The 20,497-nt window shown below is 42.4% G+C and overlaps 1 long non-coding RNA gene across 1 annotated transcript in view; it reads right to left on the bottom strand.

The window, feature by feature from the left end:
• Positions 1-20,497, bottom strand: part of LOC146432598 (uncharacterized) — a 138,721-nt gene that overhangs the window by 78,070 nt on the left and 40,154 nt on the right. Inside the window, exon 6 of the long non-coding RNA XR_014854249.1 lies at positions 730-858. This is a non-coding gene — a long non-coding RNA (uncharacterized LOC146432598). The remainder of the gene's footprint in view (positions 1-729; positions 859-20,497) is intronic.

The following is a 20,497-nucleotide window of genomic DNA, read 5'->3' as shown; positions in this document are numbered from 1 at the left end:
CTGTGCTCTGCCCCACCCCAAACTCAGCCAGGGATGATCCTTAGTGCAGCTGGTGGCTTTGGCCTTTGTGAATGCATTCCCTTCCCTCAGCCTGAGATGATTGAACAATAGGGTTTCCCTTTATCTAATCTCAGCAGTTTGACTCAGTCCAAAGTCCCAGTCAGGATCTTCAGGGAAGTTTCTTTGATTGTAGCATCTTTATACAGTTTTTGTTATAATGAGCAAAACTTTATATCAATGTTTGAGGCATGAACTATTTCAGTCTCTGACAAAGCCCTGCTAATTAAATAGCCAAAATACGAATCTGAACGATATAATGCATCAAAATCCAATAAAGCATACATCTAAAAGGTAAATGCTCCCACACCAGGCTTGATTGAAGGATAGAAGGAGCTGTATTTCTAGCCTACACGTCGTTTCTTTCAAGCCTCAAGAACAAACACAGAAATAATGAATCTTGCCATACTTCCATTCACAGCTCCCCATCCAACCTGGCCTTGAACACCTCCACAGATGGAATATCTGCCATCATTTTTCTCAGGTTTAAATGGTTTTGAATGAGACACAGCTTCCCACACAGACACTTCTTTGGCTGCAAAACAGTGAGCCCCATTCCCTTTTGGGCAGCCCTCAGGTCACTGGTTTCCTTTTCCATTTCAGGTTTTTAAGGGTTCACTGCAACCCCTGCACTGGGCAAAGCCCCCCAAATCCTGACTGCCCAGGTCATACCTGGACATCCAGCAGGTTTATGCCCAGGCCAGCTCTGGCATCTCTTTCTCCACCAGCTGAGATTTCCATGCAGCTCCTCCAGGTGCTAATAAGGCCCATCACAGAGACAGTGAGATTTTTAAGCGTATTCTGTGAGAGAAGGAGAATAAAAAAATCAATGGCACTACATAATTCAGTCGGTGCCTTTCTTTGCTCACAAATCTTCATTTGATCAGCTGGGGAAATTATGAACCATCTAAAAATAATACAGCCAAGCTGGTCAATGACAATTGTAACATAAAGACTAATAGAGATGGTGGGGTGAATCTGGTATATTCTGTTCTGCTAAAGCCCATTTATAATTTTTAATAAAAACAGTAATGCTTGACGATAAGTGGACATCATTTAATGCTCAATTACTATGAAATTCTTTTGGAAATATATATTAAGCACAGCAGCTCCGTATTTATACCAGGAGGGTTCCTTGAGATTGATGTTATCACAGGGAATACTAGGGGAATGTCAAGTCCAACACCAGTGCATTCAATATTCTTGCCCTGTGGGTCACATATCTTTTCCTCCCCCACCCTGACATTTGAGATGAGTCCTTATCTGTGTGGAGAGGAACAATATAAATTATATACATGCTTCATTTGAAAAAAAAAAAAAAGGAATCTGCAACACAGGCTAGCAAGGCCTTTAGCAGTGATTAACTGAGACATTTTTGAATAACAATACAAAAAGTACAGCTCCTAAACAGGCAATTTTCCCTCAAAGGCCAAGAGGTTTCTAAAGCCCCATGTTTATAAAGCAAGCATTATTCCAGAAAAAGCACAAAACCTTTATACCAGAACTAACTTCAACTTACTCAAGATTTCTTTTAGCAAGGAAAATATCATAAATCTTCACCCTCTACTTGCAAAAGTTCTTATACTGCAACATCTTCAGCTCTGCCTTACCATAAGAGCTCCCCACGTTGCTCTGAGCCCTCCAATGGGTTCAGCACAGGTGGGATTAGTTACCCTGGAAAGCAAAGGGATCTCTGATCCCCTACAGCTGCCTGGCTCTGGGCTTTCAGCCCCAGGTGCTGTTGTGACTCACCACCACTCTGTTCTGGCAGGTTGTGGGAAGACTTGTTGGTCTCAGAGGTTTTTTGGGGGAAAACCTAGGGGATGTGAGCAATGAAGCAGAAATTGACACCTAGCAGAGTATGGCTGGACCTCACTGAATAAATGTGAAACCAGTGGCTGCCATACCACTTTTTGCTTAGCTACAACCTCTCCTAGCAGCAGAAGAAACAAAAATGGTTGGACTTGGTCTGGGAAACGCAGTTTGGGGAGCCAAAACCAAAGCTATCCTTTCTTCCTGGAGGTTTCCACAGCCAGGACTCCTGCATGGCTGCAGTCCCTGCCATGGCTGCACACAAAATCTGTCACCTGGGGGGAGTTAAGTGGCTTCTCTGCTGTCCTGCTGGCTTTTCAGTGAGGACTAACAAGGCTAGACAAGGTTTGAAGGATAGCAGGTACCAGACACAGGTCACCAGAGTCTTCAGCTTGCAACACTGTGAGGATCTAAAACCAAATTTAAAGGAGAGCATCTCTTCCTGAGCAATAAATACTATCAATAGTTCCTTAAACAGCTTAGGAAAAAGAAACACCAGTTGGAGGAAAGGGAGCATCCTAAAGGCTCCACTACAACCAACATCATTCCACTTAATCTTAAATCATACCTTGCATTCTCTGCTGGAATACAATTTATCCCAGACCCCTGAGCAGCTTACACACCTGGCATAATAGCCCATTAATTACTTCAGCATGGGAAATATATTTTAATATCTTTGATGCTCATTGCTAAACACTTCACGCATTCCCAAACACACATCAATGGTTTGTTCTCCTTCCTTTTAGATGCTAACAGGCTTTATTTTACAGTTTTACTTTAATCACCATCTCCCTGAACCCTGTGTAGCATGTGATAATGTTATATCCTCATGCAGGGTCACCAATTCGTTTAGGAACTCAGGACAAGGTATTTATATTTTGCTGCACTCGTGTTCTCATCCTGTTAAAGGTGATTACAACATCAAGTTTTGTCCCGTGTTTCAGTCTCAGAAGATGAAGGGTGGCACAAGGTACAGTGGTAGCAGGTCAGCATTTTCAATAAGCATCCATCTGTAAATAAGTCCCTTAAAATATTGCAGCAGTGTGAGAGGAAGCTGCACCCTAATTGGGTAGAGGGAAAAGCCACAGGGCTTATAAATATAACGTGTAGGTGATCTGTCTTGCCAAAAAAGAGGAGGTTCGTTATATGAAGGACACATTATCCTTTTCTCTTCCTATGATTCAGCATGGTAAGTAGTCATTCCTAATTGGCTTACAGCTTAGTATGAAATATTAGGATGCCACACAATGTGATGATACAGCTGGATTCCTAAGGGAAGCTGAAGAGTGATCTGAGAACAGAAGAGGGACAAGAGCAGATGCGAGCCGGAAAAAAAAATAGTTGTAGCTCACAGAGTAGCATGTCATTCTTTATCCTCCTGCTCTGGTGTGCAGCATGCTGCGTGCAGCACACTGCCTTCCTGGTACACAGGCAAGAGACCTGTCAGCTCACAGCTCCTAAATAAAACGTGGGGGGAAAAAAATGGGATTGCTGGGACTGTTGGAACAGGAAGAGCCAGGCAGGCTGAATAAATCCGGGCAATAGCTGCCTCATCATGAAAAATACGCTGCACAAATTTCACCTCTCGGTGCGTCAAATGATGATTTCCTCAAATTCGTTCTCGACTGGAAAGGATTTGCCAAATTACCAAGTCAAACAATCCGTGGGTCATTCACAGAAGTCCAGCATTCGGGAGACAAGGCACCCAGCTCTGTGCTGCTCTTGTTTCTTGCTGCTGGCCTTGATTCAGGAAGGTAATTAAACAGCTGCCTACCTGAAGTCCATAGGGCTATTCACATGCACTTAAGTGCTGCTGACGCCAGGCCGAGGGGAATAGACTTCTCAGGGGGAGATTTTTGCTGCAAATACTAGTGCTAATTCAAAATTCACTTTCTGCAAAGTCCTTCCCCTGCAGTCAGCTGAAATTGGCTATATCCACTGTGGTGCTTGCCAGGAAACTTGATAGAATATCACCCAAAGTGAACATAAAGGAGAAATAAACACAGCAGAAATTAATAACAGGAGTTCAGACTGGTAGGTTGCAGAAGATGTGTTATAAATTTCATCCAGCTGTAATGCAAATTCTGCCAAATGATTGGGAACATCTCCCTTTTTTATATCACTGTTTCACTACATATTAATAGCAACCAGTTACTGATGCAGTACTAAAATATTAATGATATGGCCATAAACCTGAATCAGTGCCTAACTTGGCAGAACAACGTAGGGCATCTTTTCAATCACGTGTGAACAAAACCAGTTTGCAGAAACCATTTTGTAACTGCAGAACCATGTGAGCAGAAGTAATTGCAGGGCTATTTTAGGCACCAAAAAATTGTTAGTATTCCTTGGAAAATCAACAGCCCTGTTGAGGTGTACAGTACGGGTGCCCAAATGTTTCTGCAAGGCTGAGAGAATCTCAAACCAGGCAGAAACAAAGTTCATGCAATTAATTAGTGAGATTTCATCTGTGATTTCATCGGCAGCTGATATGACTGACTTTTATCTGTGCATTAGAGACAATAGCCTCCATCCCCTGGGGATGAATTGTTTCAGCAGGATTTAGCCCTTTGTTCTGGACTGAGATGAAATATGGGAAGGCAAGAAATCCAAAGCAAAACCTAGAATTTTTACACCGCCCTGATGTAAGAGCAGGTGAATTTATCAACTCTGTATTGTGTCATCTGTGACCACAACAGAAATCTGGGGATGGTAAAAGGATTGAAAAAGTTAGAAAATTCCCTTGCACCTTTTATATTTTCCATTCTTCTTTTTAAGTCTTGGAAACCTACTCAGATACTCAACTGCCCTTCTCAGGAGAACCAGGGGCCAAACAAGGCAGCCTTGGGGATGCTTGGTTGGACCTATAAAAGACAAGCAGATCTTGAAGTCTCCTCACTTCTCACTTTGGCAAACCTCTATCAGGACTGGGCTGGTCCATTTTATTATTCACATTTTTTGTACCTTTCTATGCAGATGGGGCCATACATCCGAGCCCCTTTCACACACCTTTAATTGAAGCTACAAATTAAGGTAAGGAGAGACACAGAAGGATTCTGGATTCTGTACAATTCCCAACAGCAGCTAGCACCCCAGGAAGAGCTGGAATACTAAAAGAATATTTTATTTCTACATTTCCAAAGGACATAGGAAATGACTCATTCCTCCTTCACCCCATCAGGATGCCAAAGAGGCTCTGGAGAAAACTCACATATTGCCAACGTTTCGCATTGTCAATACTAAACCAAGGTCTTTGCTTTAAAGGTCTTTCACTGCTCCTTCTCTAACTCATCAGTGCACAAATAAGCTGACTTTGGTCATGACTGAGTTTTCAGTTTAGAAGTGCAGAGAATGGCATGAAATTAATTATTAAGAAGGGTCTTTTTTTCTGGTTTTCAACTGCAGTTACCTAAATGAGGACCCAAATCCCACTGAGATATCACTTAACAGTGTCAGCACCTGGGAGGCAGAGCTGATCACTGCCACAATGTCTTTATTATTTGCTGACCAGAGTCACTGCAGTCACTTACAGCAATGATAATCTTTCTTCATTATATCTGCAAGCAGATGCCATCGAGGTGTGACTGACAATCATCCCTTCAGAGTAAGTGATCATAGGGTTCCCACTGCTCCCACATCCATTGGCTCCTTGTTTATTAATAACTCGGCTGAAATTTTAGTGTTGCTTCTGCTCAGGTGGAAGATAACATTGATTTGATTGACACCTGTCATTAGGAAAGTTTCTCCTACAGCTGGAGCAAATAATACAGGCTGACTGCAAACCAAGTTGCCAAAACAAAGACTTTTTTTGGTCTACGAGTTACCAGAGCAGGAGGAAAACTGCTTGTGTTTTGAAACTTGTTCTAGCAAGACACTGCAAATCTCCCACATCTAAAGTCTACTCTAAAACCCCAAAAAAATCCTGTCTCTTGGAAGAAGACAAGTCAAACATAACTCGTTCCTTTATTCTTTTTCTCTCTTACCATGCTTTACAGATAATTGTTTCATCTTGTTCTTCTGTTTCCAAGAAAGACCTTTCTAAATCCTCAGGCAATATTCAGAGCAGGCAGATTTTTCTTTGAGTGTTCAAGGCTGATCTGATCAATTTAAAAAAAGGAAGGTTACAGTACATTTTAAACCAAATACCCCATAGTATAAAATCTCAGAGGTCATTCTAAAGAAAAATATATTTTGTTAGCAAGTAAATGCAAAGAAATGATAAAGGGATTAGGTACAACCCCCTTTCTCATGTGTCCTCTGGGATTTTCTGCATTGTTCTCTCTGTTTAAAGGGTTTAAAATACAAGGGTAAGGCTGTTGAAGTCCTGGACATGTGAGTTCTGTTCTCTGGCTGGAAATGAAGTGCCATGGATCACACAAAATTCTTCCTGGCTGTTTTGTTCCCCCACATTTTTGTCCTTTTTCACCCATAAAAGCTATGAATCATCTCCAGCCACAGAGTTCCCAGCATGTGATGCACCACAGAGCCCCACAGTCTTATCTGAGGCTCTTTGGGCTGCAATGCAAACACTCTTCACCACTGGGACTCCTTATAGGGTTTAAGTCTCTCTTTGCAACAGCAAATTTCCTGTGGAGTACAACTGCTTCCTCCTTAAGGCCTCAGACCTGGCATGAAATGACATTTGCTTCCCCCTTTACAAACTGGCTAAATAAACTCTTCTTCCATACAGTGGGACACTCTTCATTTCCCTGTCTTTCATTCTCCTCTCCCGCTTGTTTCCAAAAGGAGACCACACAGACCAACCATCAGGGCCAATTTGGTTCCCAATTTTCCCAGTAGCTTTACAATCACATTCCCTTTGTCACCTGAGCTCAGTATGGAATTTGCAGCCTCGGTGGGAATGGCTTCTGGAATTATCTCCCCTGGACAAGATACCAAAGCAATTCAAAAACAAGTAAACAGAATGCAGAAATATCCCTGAATAGGATTAAGTCAGGTTTCTAAATCCTAACCCTGTTCCTTCATTAGTTATTCATTCCTCTTTTCCTTCTTCCTTTCTGGCTAATATTTTCCGACCCAGAACTCAGTTCAAATCACCACAGCAATCAAATATATTCTCAAAAGTTACTAGGTCTGCAGGAACCTCCAGAGCTTGGCAAGCTGTATTGTAACACCAAAATATGCTCTTGACAACCACTGACCCCAAAAGCTGATGTGATCAAACACATCCCCCATGAAAGAAAGAATAAGGCTGTAATCAGTTTTACCAATTTAAGGAAAATAAATCCTAATCCTTTGCTGTTCTGTGGTATTCCTCTAATTGCTGTTTCCTTACACATTCAAACATCTACAATTCGGTTCTGTTGTTTGAATGTCACTTGGAATCAAATCAGAGTTGCAGATACAACGTCTTTGAACCTTTTAGTCCAGCTGTGAACTTTGGGCTTAATCCTTTAGGGCGCCCCTGTCTAGCAAGCTTTAATGTATATTAAATTTTCTAAAAGGAGAGTGAAAGTGGTCAAAGCGAGATAGTGCAAGGTTCTGTGTTTCATAAATTAATAAGCATCACCAACTGCATTGCTTGACCCTTTAAACTCTGTGAAATTAATATAAGTAGACAACCAAAGTGCACTTGGCCCCTGAAGAGCCTTGGAAGTTCACTTAAGCAATCCAAGTTTCCTTAAAGTTTTATAAGCCAGCTTTTAAAGCAAGTCCTTTGTACTTATTACTGGTGACAGTGAGCATTACAACAGCCAATGAACCTTTGCTGACTTCCGACCCCAATATGGTAGAGCACAGTTATCAAGGGAAATATCAGAATCAAAGCTTGTATATTACATCGAGGTCCTGACTCCTGCAAGAGCCCCCCATAGACTCCTCAGAGGATGTCAGGGAAATAAACAGCTAATATTCTCAGACATCTACTTATGATGTATGGATATTACTGTTTACTTAAGCGCTTTTGGCATAGGCACACCCACCCCCACCTCCCAAATAAAAGCTGAAGCCTCTTATGAAGGAAGCGTTGGCACTCCCAGCTCCCTTGCAAGAAGACAAAATTAGGAGATCTTTTATTTAACCTGGAAAAACCCTCTCCTCTTGGTGGTGGTGAGTCAAGCAACACTAAGTGTTCATCTTAACCGATTAATGGATTTAAATTATTAATTGGCACTGGGTAGGCATGGTGAGGAATACCCAGCCCTCCCTGAGCCCTCCACACGGGCTGAGAGTGCCTGGAACAAAGAGGGGTCTGTGAATCCACACCTACTGAGCTCTGGCATCCATCCTGCAGTCACTTGTAATACTTGAGTTAGCATCCTGTAGAAATAAGATATCTCAGCACTGCCAGCTGATTATATTTTTTCATAATGTAAAAGGCTCTTGATGAATTATTCAGGGGCTTTTCCCACTGTTTAATGGGAAGTAAAAAAAAAAGAAGAAAAGAGAAGCAGAACCTCTAAGGCAGTCAGGTTTCTGGGAATAAACAGGCTGACAGGCAGCAGTGCCAAATATTAGTAATTATTATTGGACTGTAAAGCCCAATTAATGATGATGTTTAAGCTAAACTTTTCAAAAGGGCATGCAGAAATTCAAAACCAGACAGGTTTTTTGATGAGATGAGAAATCACAAGATTATCTGCTGAAGGGCATCAAACTCTGCTGTGTGTGTCCCCCTCCAGCAGTGAAGGCAGAGAGGGCACATGTTATCTGTTCTCTCCACCTGTTAACAACATTTGGGTGAAGCTTTTGCAGACATTTAATGACACTGGTTTGCATTTGTTCATCTCATTTGTCTGCCTAGGTCTGGACATGGACAGGGACAGTAAAATCACAGCCTGGAGAAAATAAATACATTAACACAGAGATATATTTTATATACATACCACACATGATTGTGCATAAGAAATAAAACCCAAAAAGCAGAACTCAAGAATCAGGAAATAATTGATGACATTTCCTAGCAGAAACACAGATAACAATAGACAGATGGGAAAAGGAGGGACTTTGAGGAATGTGGCTCACAAATTCCACACAAAGCGAATGTCACCAGGGACAGGCTGGTGACAGGGTCAGTCCCTGCCAGGCAGTTGTCTGCACTGAGAACAGGGAAGTTCATTTAGCAACTCCCTGATTATTAAATCTAAATTGGACCATAACTGAACCTTTAAATACTTTGGGTCTATTCTGACACATGTTGCTCCAATTCAGATTTTTTGTGAGTGTAACCAAGCAACGATTATTAAAGATGGAATCACATTAATTGGCCTTTATCAATAAAACAGCTAATTTGAACATATGTGTATATATATATATCCAATATATCCATGGCCTTCTACAGTGGTGTTAGAGGTTTAATTTCATGAACCAATACTGCAGGAAATCAAGGTATGTTCAAATGAATCCCATGCACTGACTGGACACAAGCCTAAGGGACCACCCTAGTGCAGCATGAGGAAGCAAATGACAAAATTGTTGACATGAGAGAAAACAATTTCTACATTTAGGACTCCTTGATTTGGAAGCCAATCACTCACTTCTGCTGGCTTTTCCTCAGAGCTATCCATCTTCTTGCTTGTAAGTGGATCCCCAGCTGGTGCCAGGAGGAGATGTCCATAAGGAACAGGACGTTTTTAAGGGATGTGACAGAAGAGGTCTGAGTTTCCTTCCAAGAAAGGAAAGCCAACTTTGCAAATCCCAAATCTTTAGCACCAACCTCAGAAGAAGGCTCTGGTAAATTGCTCATTTAGCACTGGAAGAACAGGCGCTGCCTAAGAAAGACTCTCAGTCCTCACTAGCTCTCTTTTTGAGAAAACTCTGTGTAACACTATCTGGAGTGGAAGAAAGACAAATATCTCTCAAACATAAAAGATGTTTTCCTTACTTGGAGCAGTTCAGTACTGGACAACCTATAGGAACTTGCAGATGAGATATTAATTTGTTTTCCACCTTTCCCCAGGAGATTTCCAGGCTGTCTGATGAATGAGCTCTGCCTTCCCAGCTCCCATATTCTGTCAGGCCTGTGACACATCTTTGTTTTTTTGGTTCCCTGGATCAGAAAAGTTTGCTGAGTCTGGGGGAGTCTCAGAACTGCCATCCAAGTCACTAAAGTCTTCTGCAGACCACTTTTGATTAGCCAGCTGGAAAAGTGCCTTTTATCAAATCCCCTGGGGCTAACTCATATTGAAAATAACTTGTTCTTAACACTTTTAGAGGCAGGGTTTCAAATGATGAATGAAGAAGAATATTCTCTGTCACAGGGTTTTCTTTGTTTTTCAAGTCCTTAGAGGGAGTTTGTGATCTTTGAAGCTCTGGGACTGAGAGCACTGTCGTTTCCCACTGAACTTGCCACCGTTTCCTCCTGCACAAGGTTGGCTACATCTTGCAAAAGAAAAGAACAGAATCGTTTGTTATCCTAGAAGTACATGGTCACAGCATTTCCATAACTCAGGCAATCACTTGGGGGCAAAGATCTACTTTTTTTTCCTTTTTTTCATGCAGCACCAAACACTGCAATCCTGACTGTCCATGAATGTTCCTGCCATACAAATGGCTTTTACAATAATGGGCAAAAGCCAGGGCATGTCTAACTTCACGGACTGGTTTTCTGGGTTTTTTTGAATTACTGATACCTTTGCTCTTTGAAATGTCTGAGGGCTTTTTGAGGTGTTTTTTCTTCTTTCAGTTTAGCAAAATTTTAAAAGCTCTTAGTTAGTTCTCAGGAAGAACAGAATCAGGCTCTGAAATGTAATTGGAATTTTTAAAGTTTCTAGGCTGATTTTCTTAAATTAAAAAAAAAGAAAAGAAAAGAAATGGAAATATGAAAATGGGTTTTGCTCAAGTGCTCAAAATTTTCAATGGCTAAAAAAAGCCAGAGTGTTATTAACAGCATCAAAGTTTTCCAAATTTTAAGCAGAATCCAGTACAACTTTTATGAAACAAGAAACCCTTTTCAGACAATTTTATCAGTGAAGCTTATAAAAGGAAAATCTAACAGACAATGCACAGGAAAAAATGCTCTAGTGAGATGATCAATTAAAATCACAAATAGTGTACTTGGCTCAGAAAATTCCATTTCCACAGTGAGTGGATATTAATTTCAAGCACACAACTCAGTAACTACAAACAGCACTAAATGAATCACAGAATATCCTCAGTTGGAAAGGACCCACGAGAATCATCGAGTCCAACTGCTGGCCCTGCACAGGACACCCCAAAGGTGTTGTACCTGGCATTGTGCAAACAAGTTCTACTGAGGACAAGCACTTCTGGTCCAGTCCTTCCAAGAGACCCAGACACACAACTCCTACTGAGCTCCCCTGGCTGCCCAAATTGAGGGTGCAAGCATGATTTTCTTGGTCAGAGTTAGCTCAGGTCCCTCTGTGCAGCTTTTCCTTGGGATACAGAGCTGCACTTTGGTCCTTCCAGTCCACTGGATCCTGAGACCATGGGTCTTTTAGAGTTAGTAAGTCACCTGGTCCTGGCTCTGGGGTCCCACTTCCCTGAAAGGGGAAAGATTCAGATTCCTTCAGACTGAAAGATGGTGGATTTAAATTAGATATTAGGAAAAAATTCTGCCCTGTGAGGGTGGTAAGGCCCCAGCACTGAGTGCCCAGAGAAGCTGTGGCTGCTCCATCCCTGGAAGCGTCCCAGGACACTTGTGGAAGGTGTCCCTGCTCATGGCAGGGGTGGAACAAGATGATCTTTAAGGTCTCCTCCAACTCAAACCATTCTGTGATTCCTGCCTGCAGCCACAGGAAGCCATGCTCCAACTTCTCTACCTACCAATGAAGATGTTCTTCGCTTCCACCCTCCTGCCTCCAGAAGAGAAAAAGGAGAAATCCTGCCTGACCCTCTGTGACCTTAATGGGAAGAAATGGTCATCTTCCAGTCATGAACAAAAAATGTGACTGCTTTGGTTTGGCTGTGCATCTGCCTGAGGGAATGTAGAGCACCTTCAGCTTCCCTGTGTGGGGTGGAAATGTCCTTGGGGTAACCTGGGTGATTCTTCTCCTGCAGATAAGGGAAGGTTTAACATGGGAAAAAATTATATTAGGCCTTGACCTGTCCCTAAATATGGACACTAACAACACACAGGGAAAATCACTGAGGGGCTAAAATTTCAACCACTGGAAGAAGGGCTGGTATCACCTTCAAACTCTGTCAAATAACATCTCATTAACCCAATTCTGCCCAGACAAGCATTCACCTCAACATTCCATATGCACTACTGACACCACAGCAAATTCAAATACTGAGATAGCCCCCAAAAGAAACCCCTCTCACACAGAGCAAACACATGCTACATCCCCCAAAAAGGAAGGAGACATTTCCACAGCTCCAGAAATATTCATTTGACAGTTTCCCCTTCCTTGGCTACAGCTCTAGTAATTGATCTGCTCTATTATTTTTCCCTATTCTTTCTCTCTTACATTTAAATATGTCCTTCATACTTCTGGAGGGTTTTTTTCCCCTGCCTGTATCTCCACTGTTACATTATTTTTTATCTCTATCCTCTATTCTTCAAGTGTGAAAAGGGTGCTCTGTTCTCTAATATTCATTTTTCTTTTTTTTATTCTCCAAGTACTTTCTTTCCCATCTGTAACAGCCCCTAATATGCACCTCCATTCGATTTTACTTACCCAGCTTGAAACCCTCTCATTCTAATTACCTTTTCAGTTTTCTTCTATTTCTCCCTTGAGATGTCTCAATTAGTGTACTTTTTCTTACTGGCTGTCACCTCTGAGCTACAAGGTGGGTCTAACTCCAACTTAAACCATGCAGAAAATAAATGAGGAGCTGTTCTTGGCGGCCCTGCTGAAGGTGGTGTTACTTTACAAACTAGTGCACCTTTAATAGATGATAAATGGGCAGAAAAGTGGCCTTGTTAATGCAGCAGCCCTTGATTTGGTTGCCATGCCGTGTCCTTTCATTACTCAAAGATACAGGAAAGGCAACCTATGCTAAGTCCTGGGTGATGTAATTCCATACAAAGAGAGTGAGTAGGGGCTAATTAACATAGTTCTGGTCAAAGCCTGAAATTAACTCTTGTCTTTAAAGACCAAAGCTAAAAATGTCATTTGTCTTGCCCATAATTATGTTTAGAGGTAATTATGGTAGCAGAATAACAGCAAGCAAAATGAGCCTAGGAGTGGGTTTTTCTGCCCTTTCTATTGCTAGCAGGACTCTATTTCTGTCAAAGAGAACTGGATAAAAATGCAGGTGACATCCACAGTACATTTCTTTGATTAAAATTGGCACTGTTATATTGAAGTTCACACAGAGCTTTCAGAACCTGAGGAGTAAATTCTCTCTCCACATGTTCCCACATAATGGAGAAATGAGCATCCTCCCCACAGCCGCCGGCAGTGCCGCCAATGGGAGATGTGAGCCTGATTAAAGAGCCAGCTTTGGACCCCAGAAACACATCCTCAGGGATGTGTCCTGCCACACATTCATGCCCCTGGTCCATTCAAATGACCCAAGGTAGCTACAAAGCACAGAGAGCTGCCCTTTTCCTGCGTTAGCATAGCTCTCTTCAAATTAAAGCATTTACTTCCTGGGGTAATTAATTTATCATGCAGGTCTGACCACATCATCATTTGTCCAGAGCCAGGATAACTATCTTTGTGTTCTGCAGAGCAAATATATACCCCACGTTTGAATCCACTCATTTAAATTATATATCTCTGTTTAAAAAGATGTTATTGTTGTTATTATTGCTGCCATTATTAACATCCCAGTGGCATATGCTGCTGTCACCATTCAGGTGTCCTGAGATCCATCTACCTGCAGTGCCTGCTTCACCACCATCCCTGAAATTTATGGACACATCAGCCATTAGTGACTTGGAGGATTTATTTGTGAGGTATGTAGTGCTAATTTAAAGACTCCAACTAAACTTTAGGTTTCTAGTGGTCTGGGGCTGAAGGTGATAAAAATGCACATATACTGCATTACTGCATGGGCTGCTGGCAGATGCCAAGGTTGTCACACAACTGTTAGCAGAGCACATTCACTTGGCCCAAATTTGTCTGTTTCTGAAATTATTGCACTTTACAGTGTAAATTCAGTGAATTCACCCAAGGGCCCATAATATCACTTTTGGCACAAGCACAAACCAAGTTATAGCCATGATTTCACGGAGATGACGATGCTTCATAAAACATGTTACAGCAACTTTTACGAAGTTCTAAAGGAGCAAAGATCACCTCTGCAGACTGTTCTAATGGTTCTAATGGAACACCTCTGCCATTTTTACTGGTATCCTTCATGGCAAGAAGGGAATGAGAGAATAGTGCCTCTGAGGGGATCAGCCCTAGGGGCTCCAAAGGCATTCTTCCACCTTCCACCCAGAAATCTTAGTCAGTCTTAAAAAATCAGCTCCACTGGAGCACTAAATTTTAAGCACCAATTTAAGGGCAGGATACAGGAGTTCTGCTAAAAAAAAAAATAAAAAAAAAGCACCCTTTTTTGAAAGTCTCACTGTGCTATCAAAGCTGAATTCCAAAATACCTATATTGCCCTTAAGCTGTCTCTTTTCAGAACACCAGAAAACTTTCAGAAAGTTGTGCTTCTGTCACCAAAAGTTCATGGTTTTTCCCCAGTTATAACAGTTACCCAGTAAAATGTGTCCCTTCTCCCTACAGACATTGCCTCACATCCTTTTTTAGACCTTCACAGCTATTGCATTACTACCACTACTTTTACAAGTGCCAAAAGTACCTTTATGATGACACCTGCCAGTGTCACCTAACAGACACAAGCACCAAAGCCCATCTGTAAAAGCTGCCTCTTCCCATAATATTTTTGCATACTTCATGAGATTTTCTTGCAAAAAATTTTTAATGATTTGTTTAAACACAAAAAGAAAAGCTTAAGAGTTGCATGTTACACTGACATCTGTTACACTCAAACTCTCTTTGGGGTCCTGTTAACTGAGTTTCATCCCTAACTAGGTGGAATTCTAGAGATGCAAACCTTGCAAAGTTGTCTTTTATGGGATCTTCACTGAGATTACTCTCTCAGCTCCTAGGAGCAAAGACATTTCTCTGCAGCACACCCAGCCTGTCTTGTCCTCCCAGTGGAAGTGCAAAGAACACAGAGTACAAACCAGAAAACCAGATTGTGACTGAAGTGACAAACTAAAACTTTAGCAAACTAAACTAAACCACCCTCTGCCTCTCCCTGGCACCATACAGAACCAGCAGAACCAAAGATGTCCTCTGAAAATACAAAGCTTTTGAGTTCAGAGTCTGTCACCAGGGGCTCGTGTGACACTCCTTGGACCTGCACCTCTTCTACACAGGACCAAGAGCTGAATACAGTGGGAGCAGTGCCAGGAGGTGACCATGTCACCTGAGCCCATAGAGCCCCAGAGACTGACCACTGCTCAGCCATGTTAGCCCAGGGCTGGCAAGCAGCCTTTCTTCACATGGTGAGCTCTGCATCAGGCTCTCAGATGGCTTGCACTTCATTTCTGAAGGATTTCCTTCCCCTCTCCATTGCCCCAAGGTCTGCTGTACAAAGACAGGTGCTCTACAGTCTCACCACACTGGAGAGACCAAACTGGAAAAGATCTTAGTGGCCCCAATGTCTTTACCCATGGAACAAAACTGTTCCCCTGCACAAAGCCATTCCAAGGTGACCTGCTGCCACAAAAGGGCTCATGTCTTTCTATTCACAATATTTGGGCATGACTGATACCAGCTCCTGACCCTGAGCTCACAGCACCATGATTTCCCTCACCTTAACATCAATGGGATACCTAAAATGGTAAAAAAACTTCTACTGAAGCCCCAAACTCTGGCTGAAAATACAGATTTGTATTGGAGGGTGAAAGAGAAGCAGAGAACCCAGTTTGTGCTCAGAATCCAGCAGGATGAATCCATCACTGCCACTTGGCTTCCAGTTGTTAATTTAAGTGAAAGAACTCTTATCCTCTCTGGAAATCTTCTCAAATCAGCAGGAACTCATTTGTTACAACTGCTTCCCTGTCTCTACTGCATTTTGAGAGCACCTTGGTCTTTGCAGAGCAGCGCAAAACAACACAGACAACTCTAAAATGTCTCACATGGCAGCTCCAAATGCTTACAGTTTATGTAAAGCCATGGAGCCAGCATGATAAGATCTAATTACCAAGCGAATTAGTAAAAAAACAGCTGCAAGGTTTGCAGAAATGTCTGGAAGTGCAGAGTAAATGGCCACAATTGATAGAGTTATTGCACAGGCATCCTGAGGGCACAGTCTGCAGCGCTCCAGTCCTAACCAAAATCACTGTCAACAGTTGTTGTTTTCTCCATTCTGTTAAATGAGAAGAGCATGAAAATGATCCTGCAAACAGCCATTTAATATTCTCGTGCACGTGAACTGCAATTATCAGCAGCAGCAACAACAAACTCTGCTGTAATGTGTTCATGGTTAATCAATTCAATTGATCACTGTTTATTAAATAAAAACCTGCTCTCTAAACAGTTCTTCTCTAAATGGCATGTTTTGGGGCTTGGGGTTTTTTTCCTAGCTTTCTGTTCCTTTTTTCTTGTTTAAAGCATGCTTCTAGGAGAATCAGGAGACCAATTAAAGCTTTTAATTTAAATCCAAGCTAAGAGAAATGTTAGCAACATATAGTGCCTTTACAAAAGCATTAGCTTAAAAGAGGTTTGAATCAGCCTAGCCACTCCCTGAAAAAGCTGCACTGAATCTGATTCATTCCAATTCCAAAGGCTTTCAAGGCAAGTTAGCAACAGCCAGCATATTTATCTGTGTAAGAGACAGTCATGACCAGGTCAGCTCAGGATATCAGAAGTGGGCTGTTGATAATGCAGATTAGGGGACACACTTTATTCACATCAGCACTGTAGCATTGATCACCCCTATTCTGCACCTTTTACAAAGCAGATCGGAAATCAATGAATTCCAGGCTGGAGAGATGCTGTGGATAACAGAAATCCTCTATAGGCAGTTATCTCCCTACAAGGAATAACGATCCTGCACAGATCTGAATGCTTTAAATCTACGAAGAATATCCACTACATCACCAGTCCAATGGAGACTGATAGCAGGCACAGGCAGGGTCTGGCTGTGCCCCAGCCCAGAGCCACCTCCAGCACTTGGACACCACACCCAGAACTTCCACCTGCAGTGCTGGAGTCCTCCCTGCCCTTCGGCTGCTCCAAACGCTGCAGAAGGGAGGAGAAGGGGAGTGTTGACACACAAAAATAACCTCGTGGGATTTAATTAAGACCACTGAACCTGTGTCACTTGTAATTTATGGCAGATTTGAACCCGTGCCTCCAGAGGGGGAAAATGAAGGCATTTCCAGTACATTAGCTGACTTCAATAGCAAAGTCAAATCTGACGTCCTGTGACCCTGGAGTGAACGAAGACTAAGGAGTCCCTGTTATCCCAATTATTTCTGGCTAGATTTGTGAGATGTTTGCACTACCATGGAATCCAGCCACAACCAGGTACCTGCCTTAATGGGGGAAGTGCAAAGCCTCCCCATGCCATGAAACCCTGGTAAGAGCATTAGAATCCTCCAGCAGAATTGGGTAATTAATGGTATGTTCCATGGAGAAGAAGGGATGTGGGGCATACTCCCTCCCCTGCCAGCAGACACCTGGCCTCCACAGGAGCTAAGAGAAGGCTTACAAATAAAGCCCTCTTTGCCTTTTATGGCCAAAGTGAAAAAATAAACTTCACAAAAATACCTTACGTCAAGTAAAATATTTTGTTCAGTGTCATATCAGGTGTTGCACCTTTGATGCTTTCTGAGACTGGGGGGAAGGGTGAGAATTTGCTTTATTTATTGGTCAAAGTGAGGCATATTTTGCAATGGAAAATGTTAACATTATTTTTTCCATATTTTTAAATTATTTTTTAATTCCTTGCTTTTCAACCAGAATTAATTTCTAACTATGCAACCAACTTGCAAAGAGATTCAGCTGACCCAAAATTATCAGTCTCTTTAGGGGTAGAAGAAATTACTGAAATCTTTCACTCAGAATAACTTCTACAGAGGTATTTCAGGGAATTGAAAATTTTCTCTGAGTGTCCCAAGTAAACGAGTTCAATAAAATAATACCAAAAGGAAAACTCTTCCCCAAGATGAGATGTCTTGCCTGACTGACCAGCCCTGAAACCAATAACAACACCAGGGAGGCTGAAAGCTGCGGCAGTAGCAGCAGCCTCTCCAGTCTGACCTGTTTGAGAGAAAAGGGATTATTAGGGAATAAAATTAAATCCTTTCGTTATAGGTTCCACAGCCAGTGAGTTTAGCACACAGCTGTCTGGTGATTCAATCCATTCAATCCATCCTTACCCCCAGGCTTGCCAGGCAGCATCAGCCCAATGAATTCCTGACCAGAGAGGAGCAAGGCAGGGACAACCACTTGAAAAGGTGCCCTGGGGAACCCTGCCCAGCCCAGCCCGGCAGAAATGTCCCCAAACTGTGCTAAAAGCCCAGCCCTGCCCTGGGTGCTCGCATGAACACCCCGCTGAAGGGAGGGAGTTGTTCCCCGAAGGAAATCGGCATCTGAAGTTAGGATAGAAACGATGCCGCATCAAAGTGCTTCATAATGAGCTACAAATTTTGCTTGTGGTTCAGCAATTTATACGGATTAGCAGCCGCTGACCTTCGCAAGGCCCCCAAACGCCAGCAGGCTCCATCCCTGGTCACAGAGTGACCTCTAGTGTTACCGACAGATCAGGCTGAGTCCGAGGGCTGTGAGCAGCTTTCCGGCTGGGCTGACCTGGCATTCTCCCACTGATGCTCCTGGAGATCTGTTTATTTAACAGATGAAGAAATACCTCCCAGAGGTGCTCCAGCTGTGCTGCACTTGATACCACGGCAGGTTGAGAGAGAAGTACCCAAAATCCTGAAGTTGTTGAGCCTAATCACAGAATCATAGACTGGTTTGGGTTGGAAAGGACCTTAAAGCTCATCTCGTCCCACCCTGCCATGGCATGAATGACAGGGTTGGCATTCTCTGCAGGCCATGATTATCCCTTATCAAATTACCCATGAGCAGAGCAAGGCAAGTGGAGCAGCACATCAAAATCACACACACCAAACCAAGAACCAAGGCCTCAGGAAGCTTCAGAACTCCCTGTCCTCAGCTGGGGGGAAGAAATGTTGTAGTTAGGCATAAGAGAGTGACTCAGTGCTCAAAATTACCTGTTCTCAGAAATGTAAGAGCCACAAAAGGAACACGCTGCTCAGAGAAAAAAAAAAGATAGTCTGATATTATACAGGGATGAGGATTAGAATAAAAGAAGGGTTAAGGAAGTGGCAGACTGGAATATATCTGGTAATTGCTTGGTTTGGTGTTCTCAGGGATTGGCCCAATTGTCCTTGGAGCCTTGGAGTGGTTTCCATCAACTTCAGGAAGCTCTTAACACCCAACCAGTCTGATAAATGGATCTCCCCATACCTCAGCTATCACTGCACCTGGAAAGAATCTCAGCTGAAGGAGAAAGCTGCAGGTTTGATGAAGGCTGAAATTAAGCCTTGTTTAACACAGGGCACTGAGTTAAAATAGGAGGGAGAAAAATTAAGGATGTCTGAAGGCTCTCTGACAAGACACAGATTCTGGAATAACAGTACAAATACTCTGCATCCATTTCCAAAGGGCAAAGGAGCTTCCATGGAGTGATAATCCAGAGTTATTCCTGACTGATATCTCCTCCTGTAGACAAACACTTGTTAACAGCAAAACGCAGTGTATTGACAGGAATAAACTGTAGAATTCAGATACATTTGTTAGGGCTAGGAGAAGTGTAAACCTCGAGGATAAAATTAGGGAAAGTGTCTGCTTGTAAGTTGTTGAGGAACCAAGGGAGAAAGCTAAAATCAAACAGTACCAGACAGACAACTATCAGTAACCCAAACAGAGAGGTACAACAGGGCAGAGAAATAGCAGCCCAGATGGTGGTCATGTGAAAAAACACATTCCACAGATTGCAAAGTACTTAACTTATTTATGATTGCATGAGACAGAGAAGGATGGCAAAGTTAAAAAAGAAATTAGCTTGGGCCATAGTCATCACAGGCATGTGATGCCAGTTGTGACTTCTCTGATTTTGACTCATTGTTTCTTGATTTATTTTTCCAGTGAGATACTTTTGATGTTTTAGATATGTCTAGAAGGAAAAAAAAATATCACGAGATAATTTACAATAATGCAAACCAAATTACTGCAGGAAGTTGTGATTTTGTTAACAGAGAAATTCTAGAAAATGTTAAGGTGATCAACAGCTACTCGCCACAGATCTCCCCAAGAAAAAGACTAAGGTTATTCTGATGAGTAAAGTGATAATACTGCAGGTTTTCCCAGCATTGCCTGAGCATCACTGCCCTAACAAGAGAGAAGAATAGCCATGTCAGGAACATCTCTCCTCTTTGTCTTCATTAATTTACATTTTTGGCTGCACACCCCAGAGGTGTGCAGCAGAGAGGAATGTGCAGGCTACAAAGGGCTCAGCTGGAATTGCAGCCCGGTTCTACCATAAAATGACTCAAAATTCATTAAATAAAATAAACCTGTTGTAGCCCAAGGATTGACTGACTTGCAGTTTCCCCTGCTCCTGGGTTAATACAGCAGAGTTGGCACATTGATAGAACACTCAGCAGGACAATGGGGTGTGCTGAATTCAAATGAGCCTTCAAGGC

Source organism: Lichenostomus cassidix, chromosome 10, assembly GCF_008360975.1.
Source record: "Lichenostomus cassidix isolate B80296 chromosome 10, HeHo_3.0, whole genome shotgun sequence".
In the NCBI taxonomy this organism is placed as follows: Eukaryota; Metazoa; Chordata; class Aves; order Passeriformes; family Meliphagidae; genus Lichenostomus; species Lichenostomus cassidix.
Note: the sequence above shows the minus strand (reverse complement) of the source record. Positions and strands in the feature narration are given on the sequence as shown.